This window comes from Pecten maximus, unplaced genomic scaffold (assembly GCF_902652985.1).
Source record: "Pecten maximus unplaced genomic scaffold, xPecMax1.1, whole genome shotgun sequence".
In the NCBI taxonomy this organism is placed as follows: Eukaryota; Metazoa; Mollusca; class Bivalvia; order Pectinida; family Pectinidae; genus Pecten; species Pecten maximus.
This window is the reverse complement of record NW_022981180.1, coordinates 7616-16323: the sequence shown is the minus strand read 5'-3', so window position 1 is coordinate 16323 and position 8708 is coordinate 7616. Positions and strand designations below refer to the sequence as shown.

The 8708-nt window shown below is 37.4% G+C and overlaps 1 long non-coding RNA gene across 1 annotated transcript; it reads left to right on the top strand.

Moving 5' to 3' along the window:
* Positions 1-217: 217 nt before the first annotated feature.
* Positions 218-8325, top strand: LOC117319941. The gene is made up of 3 exons (XR_004530875.1): positions 218-293; positions 6967-7039; positions 7400-8325. It is a non-coding gene; the product is annotated as an uncharacterized LOC117319941 (long non-coding RNA).
* The last annotated feature ends 383 nt before the right edge of the window (positions 8326-8708 follow it).

The following is an 8708-nucleotide window of genomic DNA, read 5'->3' as shown; positions in this document are numbered from 1 at the left end:
GGAAATGAGACAAAGGTCGATTAAACGGTTTTACCCATTATTCTATATACAAGATAGATAAATAAATAGATCAATTCAAATGTGTTATGTACGTAATTGAGAACATTATTGAATGTGTAGCGTAGTTGCACAGGACGTATGGTGCACGTTACTGTTTGTGAGATTGTAAACAATTAAGAGGCGCACTGAAGCGCTACATGGTACATGAATTTTATATATACCATGTCCTAAGGAGTGATTTTACAATGGCTGTATGGTGATAGGAGACGATTTACACTCTTTTGGAAGCCAAGGTAAGGTGTACCGATGTTTTTTGTTGTTAGTTGTAGTTTTATGGGTGATATGTGTACAAATTAGAATGATTATCCATTGAAATAATCATCGAAATACAGTTGTGTAAACAAGATTTTACTATCTAGAGCTGGCATTAGAATTTAAGTCTACCCGGGACAGATATCGTTAGCAAGACAGGCATTATAATTTCACTCCACCCCCGGATAGATTTATGTTAAACAGATAGACATTGCAATGTCGTTCCACCTCTGGAACATATATCTGTTAGTCAGACAGACATCAGTACTTCTCACTTCTCTCTATCCCCGGGACATATATCTGTTAGTCAGACAGACATCAGTACTTCTCACTTCTTTCTATCCCCGGGACATATATCTGTTAGTCAGACAGACATCAGCACTTCTCACTTCTCTCTATCCCCGGGACATATATCTGTTAGTCAGACAGACATCAGTACTTCTCACTTCTCTCTATCCCCGGGACATATATCTGTTAGTCAGACTGAGATCACTATACTCTCTCCCCGGAACAGATTTTCGGTATTCAGACAGACATTACTGCTTTTCTCCTACCCCGGGACAGATATATGGTAATCTTACATATACCACTACTTCTTCTCATCTCCGGAACAGATACTTTCTGGTTTTGACAATAATAATTAATTACGAACTTGCTGGCAAATAAGTTACACTTTTGTCTATAGGTAGTTAGCTATAGACAGCATACAAATGCAAAATATAGTCACAAGTTTGTCTAGCGATTGTCAAACAAACCATGATACACCAAGACAATCTTCAGTGACGTCGACGCGCTCACAACAATTGTTTTAATACTTAAGCACCGAATGTAATTTATCGAAATGACTGGATAGGCTTAAAGGTACATTTTAACCCAGTTCGTTTATTTTGATCGTGATAATCATCAGTAATTATCTCTATTCCCGGTGTGGCATGGTATTTTTAAGCATGTTGAAAAGCACTGGGGTCAAAATACCGTAATGGTAAAGTGAACCGCGGTTCATTTTCCCCATTATGAAGAAATTAACCCTACACCCCCTCACCATGGTAAAGGTGGGCAACCTTATAATTTGTTTTCAATTGACTTTTATTCACACAATTTATTTGATCAGTTAGATTTTTTTTTCTCTCTAAATCTGATAAACAAAAAAATAGGCTGGGGTAGGGCGCTTCACTTTGCCATGGCCTTGGTAAAATGAAGCATTTCACTATTTTCTTACTAAGTAACTTTTTTTTTACTAAATCCGTTTTAGATTACCTAGTTTCATTTCACTCAATACAATAATACACACACACACACACACCCACCCACACACACACACACACACACACACACACACACACAAATATGTTGGTGGTCTGGGAATTTAGGGATGGGCTGGGCGCTTTATTTTACCACGGCCATGGTAAAGTGAAGCATTTCACAATTTATTTTTTTTACTAATTCACTTTTTTCATTAACTGTTTATGGCGATATAATGAACGACTTGTCCCGCGTCTTTTGATTAATAACCACAGTGTACCAATGAGTGTGCAATCAACGTTTTATTTAATTTGACACAAAAATGTTGGCATTGCATGCGTATTACTATATATTATGGCATGTCAAATGGTATATCTTATGGTATATCGTATGTCATGTCTAATCGTCAGTATCTTTTCAAAGTTTCAAAAGACACGAACTTTTTTTTTGAAAAAGAACTCACTCGTGTGAAATAAATTTCATATTCAACAACCACTCGTTGTGTAACATCTATATATCTAATGGTATTTGCTATGCTATATATTATGGTATATTTTATGGTAGGTATCGTGTTATATCTTATGCTATATATTATGCAATTTCTAATGGTCTATCGTATGGTATATCGTATGGTATATCTAGTGATTTTACATTAATATAATTATATAGAGTTAAAAAATCGATCCTTTCGATGAATAAGTCGAATGTTGATGATCTATACAATGGCTATTATTGAACATTTGTTAAATGATGTCTATAAAAATAAAGTCCTCAACGGTTTTCTACTAATCGCCATCATGTCCACGTGGCCTGCTTTTGAAAGACTATGGAATTTAATTACATGGGAGAAATTATACACAGGCACCATACTCCGATACACCATCTTGTACCTATATGTCCATTTATCATTTATATGCAAAGGCATTATTTGCAAAAGTACAATACATTTTACCCATACTTCATGATTAGCTAACCTGCCCGAAGGGCAAGTGAGCTTATGCCGTGGTGCGGCGTCCGTCGTCCGTCCGTCCGGCCGTCCGGCGTCAACTTTTCATTTAAACAACTTCTTCTCAATAACAAAGGGGCCCATGGACTTGATATTAGGCCTGTAGCATGCTAGGATGAAGGGCTACCCAGTTTGTTCAAATAAATGACCTTGACCTTCATTCAAGGTCACAGGGGTCAAATAGGCTTTAATCTTCAAACAACTTCTTCTCAATAACCAAGAGGCCCAGGGACTTGATATTGGGCCTGTAGCATGCTGGGATGAAGGGCTACCAAGTTTGGTCAAATAAATGACCTTGACCTTCATTCAAGGTCACAGGGGTCAAATAGGCTGTAATCTTCAAACAACCTCTTCTCAATAACCAAGAGGCCCAGGGACTTGATATTGGGCCTGTAGCATGCTGGGATGAAGGGCTACCAAGTTTGTTCAAATAAATGACCTTGACCTTCATTCAAGGTCACAGGGGTCAAATAGGCTATAATCTTCAAACAACTTCTCAATAACCAAGAGGCCCAGGGACTTGATATTGGGCCTGTAGCATGCTGGGATGAAGGGCTACCAAGTTTGTTCAAATAAATGACCTTGACCTTCATTCAAGGTCACAGGGGTCAAATAGGCTATAATCTTCAAACAACTTCTTCTCAATAACCAAGAGGCCCAGGACTTGATATTGGGCCTGTAGCATGCTGGGATGAGGGGCTACCAAGTTTGTTCAAATAATTGACCTTGACCTTCATTCAAGGTCACATGGGTCAAATAGGCTATAATCTTCAAACGACTTCTTCTCAATAACCAAGAGGTCCAGGGACTTGATATTGGGTCTGTAGCATGCTGGGATGAAGGGCTACTAAGTTTGTTAAAATAAATGACTGTGACCTTCATTCAAGGTCACATTTGTCAAATAGGCTATCATCTTCAAACGACTTCTTCTCAATAACCAAGATGCCAAGGGACTTGATATTGAGCCTGTAGCTTGCTGGGGTGAAGGGCTACCAAGTTTGTTCAAATGAATGATCTTGACCTTCATTCAAGGTCACACTGGTCAAATAGGCTATAATCTTCAAATGACTTCTTCTCAATAACCAAGAGGCCCAGGAACTTGATATTGGGCCTGTAGCATGTTTGGGTGAAGGGCTACAAAGTTTGTTCAAATAAATGACCTTGACCTTCATTCAAGGTCACATTGGTCAAATAGGCTATAATCTTCAAACAACTTCTTCTCAATAACCAAGAGGCCCAGGGACTTGATATTGGGCCTGTAGCATGCTGGGATGAGGGGCTACCAAGTTTGTTCAAATAAATGACCTTGACCTTCATTCAAGGTCACATGGGTCAAATAGGCTATAATCTTCAAACAACTTCTTCTCAATAACCAAGAGGCCCAGGGACTTGGTATTGGGCCTGTAGTATGCTGGGATGAAGGGCTACCAAGTTTGTTCAAATAAATGACATTGACCTTCATTCAAGGTCACATGGCTCAAATAGGCCAAAATCTTCAAACAACTTCTCAATAACCAAAAAGCCCACAGACTTAATATTAGGCTTGTAGCATGCTAGGGCAAAGGGCTACCAAGTTTGTTCAAATAAATGACTGTGACCTTCATTCAAGGTCACATGGGTCAAATAGGCTAAAATATTCAAACGACTTCTTCTCAATAACTTCAAATGAATGACCTTGACCTTCATTCAAGGTCACATGGGTCAAATAGGCTAAAATATTCAAACGACTTCTTTTCAATGACTAAGCAGCCCAGGGACTTAATATTAGGCCTGTAGCATGTGGGGTGAAGGGCTACCAAGTTTGTTCAAATGAATGACCTTGACCTACATTCAAGGTCAAATAGCCTGAATTCTTTTAACAATGATTTCTCGTTAGCAAAAAGACCCGATATTAGGCCAGTTGTGTACTGGAATGAAGAACTATTTATTGACAGGAAGAAACTTAGCCTCGCTGATATTTGAATAAAGTGGTTATCAGCATAGTATCTGCAGAAATAACCTAAATCAACTTCAAAGTTGCTGTAAGGCCAGGTGAGCGATACAGGCCCATTGGGCCTCTTGTATATACACAGGTATCATATACAGATGTACACCATATTGTTTCTGTACGTCATTATATATATACATATATCATATACAGGTGTACACCACATTGTACCTGTACGTCATTATATATAAACAAATATCATATACCGGTGTACACCATATTGGACTCGTACGTGAGTATTTATACACTGGTATCATATACATATGTACACCACATTATACTCGTACGTCTATATATACACTTGTATTATATACAGGTGTACACCACATTGTACTCGTACGTCCTTATATATACACATATATCATATATAGGTATACACCACATTGTACCAATACGTCATTATATATACACTGGTATTATCATATACAGACATACACCACATTGTACCTGAACGTCATTATTAGCTCATCTGGTCCGAAGGACCAAGGTGAGCTTATGCCATATCGTGGCGTCCGTCGGTCGTCCGTCCGTCCGTCCGTCCGTCAACTTTGACTTATTTGGCTTCTTCTTCATAACCGCTGATCGGAATTTCACCAAATTTGGTCAGAAGCATCCCTATGGGTAGGGGACTTAAAATTGTACAAATGATGGGGCTGAACCCCTGGGGCCTCTGGGGCGGGCCAAAGGGGGTCAATTTAGCTATTTTGATATAAACGACTTCTTCTCTGAAACCGAGCATTAAATATCGCTTATATTTGCCTGGTAGCATCACTATGTGGTGGGGATTCAAAATTTTACAAATGGTGGGGCTGACCCCCTGGGGGCCTCTGGGGCGGGGCCAAATGAGGTCAATTGGGCTATATTGATATAAACGACTTCTCTGAAACCGAGCATTGGATATCGCTTATATTTGCCTGGTAGCATCACTATGTGGTGGGGATTCAAAATTGTACAAATGATGGGGCTGGCCCCCCAGGGGCCTGAGGGTCGGGACCAAATGTGGACAATTGGGCTCTATTGATATAAACGATTTCTTCTCTGAAACCGAGCAATGGATATCGCTCATATTTGCCTGGTAGCATCACTATTGAGTGGGGACTCAAAATTGTACAAATGGTGGGGCTGACTCCCTGGGGCGCTGAGGGGCGGGGCCAAACAGGGTCAATTTGGCTAAATTGATATAAACAACTTCTCCTCTGAAACTAAGCAATGACTATCTCACGTAAAAGGGATCAATTTGGCTAAATTGACATTTTTAGAATTACAATAAAAACAATGTTCATGTAACCATATAAAATGCCTATGATATATTGACATAGCAATACCAGTGGCAAATATTCTTAAGCATAGTTCTTGTTTCATATCTCATGAAACCCGGTGAGCGATACAGGCCCTCTGGGCCTCTTGTATAAACACTGGTATCATATACAGGTGTACACCACACTGTACATGTACGTCATTATATATACACTGGTATCATATACAGGTGTACACCACATTACACTCGTACGTCATTTTATATACACATGTCTCATATACAGGTGTACACCACATTGTATCTGTACGTCATTATATATGTACACAGGTATCATATACAGGTGTACACCACATTGTGCCTGTACGTCATTATATATACACTTGTATCATATACAGGTGTACACCACATTGTACCTGTACGTCATTATATATATACATATATCATATAAAGGTGTACACCACATTGTATCTGTACGTCATTATATATACACAAGTATCATATACAGGTGTACACCACATTGTACCTGTACGTCATTATATATACACATGTAACATATACAGGTGTACACCACATTGTACCTGTACGTCATTATATATATACATATATCATATATAGGTGTACACCACATTGTATATGTACGTCATTATATATATACATACATGTATATCATATATAGGTGTACACCACATTATACTCGTACGTCATTATATATACACTGGTATCATATACAGGTGTGCAACACATTGTACCAGTACGTCCTTACATATACACAGGTATAATATGCAGGTGTACACCACATTGTACCTCTACGCCCTTATATATACACAGGTATCATATACAGGTGTACAACACATTGTACCTGTACGTCATTATATATACACAGGTATCATATACAGGTGTACACCACATTATACTCGTACGTCATTATATATATACAGGTATTATATACAGGTGTACACCACATTGTACCCGAACGTCCTTGTACCCGTGTGAAATGATACATATTCATATACAGATTTTACATATGTTATATAACATGTGGTTTTTTGATATTTCACTCGAATACCTTATTTTTTAAAAGTAAGAAAAGACACCACAGATAGATGTGTACAAGTGGATGTCATCTGTAAGTGAAGCATAACTCAATGCTTTTATTTTCAGCGAAGACATAAGCAGAGCGGTGACAAGAAGTTCAAATCAGAAATGGCGTTTTGTTCAAAAAATGAACTCTGTAGTAAGTATCGTGTCTGTTTTATTTATTTTCCTTAAATTGAAATTAAATTCCAAATATAACGTGAACAGAATAACTTGTTAGATTTAAACGCAATACAACAGTACATGTTTATACTCGAAATCTATAAATAGACATTTATGTCTTAATAATAATGTTCTGTATTCTTGTGTATTTAGACCTATGACATGTTTGTGATATTTGTTTGATAAAAGAGTTAATATTTCATTACGAAAACGGCATTATGTTTATCAGTATTATTATCTTCTTTTTTTTCGTTGAATCGATTAAATATAAATATATTTTTACCGGTAATAATTGTTTATTAGGATTAATGCCTTGATATATTCGTTTCTTTTTCAGCAACTTTGTAGGTATAGGAAAGAGTAGTAGACATTAAGTTGAAAATGGCGTCTAATTCAGAAGACGATGAATTACGACGGCGTGAGTATGGATTCCTTGTCATTTGTAGAAGAATGGATAAACATTGATGATATTGATATTTCTTAATATTCAAATTATTTTTATTGGATTTTCCGGCTGGACACTAGCAATAATCATTGACAATCCATGATGACTTTTGTAATCGTCGCATCATTATCGCTTCAAGGAAAATCATACTGAATATAACTATCATGCAGGGCAATGCTCATGAACTTAAACTACTTCCACTTCTTCTGGCCACAATAGGAGATTCTCTTGAAGTTGTGATCAGAACTCTTAGGAATACATTATATATATAATATCCATATAGTATTACAGTCGCCCGCTTGCTAAAATATGCTTTGGAGAACACGGTTGTGCTCCAGAATGTTTTTTGTAAGATGTCCACGTCCCAAGTAACAACGGAACACTAGTTAAGTTCAATGCCTTTACTACGGAATGAAATATTTTCGATATACTAGAAACTGACATGTGAAAAGAGTTGGAAACTGTTTCAAAGATATTTCAGTATTCACTTTAACCAAGAACAACAGTAATGCATCCTCGTGTTTAAATACCAGTGACAATAGAGACCGAACAATGTGAAAGTATTTCTAGAAACTTTGCTCTTTTCCAACATTCAAGACTTTCCGGTCTTTTACACTTCTCTTTCATCAGTGCGAATTTCAACGTGAGGGTCAACACCTTTTCTCTGATAGGTTGATACAAACAAATCCGTCAGGACCAAGGACACTGCAGTTTATAAACAATGAGATTTGGCTATATAGGGCATATTCTTGCAAAATTTGTTTAGTCACTATAGGTCATGTAATGCTTCGTATTTAGCGTTCTAATTATAATCAACAGCCATGCTCTGTTTGCAATAATGATAAAGTTTTGATCTTTAGGCAGGGTTAGAGTAAGTGATAAAGCTCTCTATACGCTAAATATCGATATACTTACTGTTTTAGTGTTTTGGTATTTAGTTAAACTTGCCTATTTTTTTAAAGCAAATAATTATTTTTGTATCTTTTTGACAATCTGCGTTTTAAGTTTAGTACTTTGGTAACGTATCTAGTTAATTAGGCAAGTGCATCATTGATTAAGCTGTTAAATGTATAGCCAAGACTGAAAGCAATGCATCGGATGCTGGTGTTTGGTTGGAAGCGCTTCAATTATTTCTTAACTAGACTCTCTACGGCTTTCGTCAAAGCGTCTTTAGGAATGGTATCAGATGGCGAACAGTTGA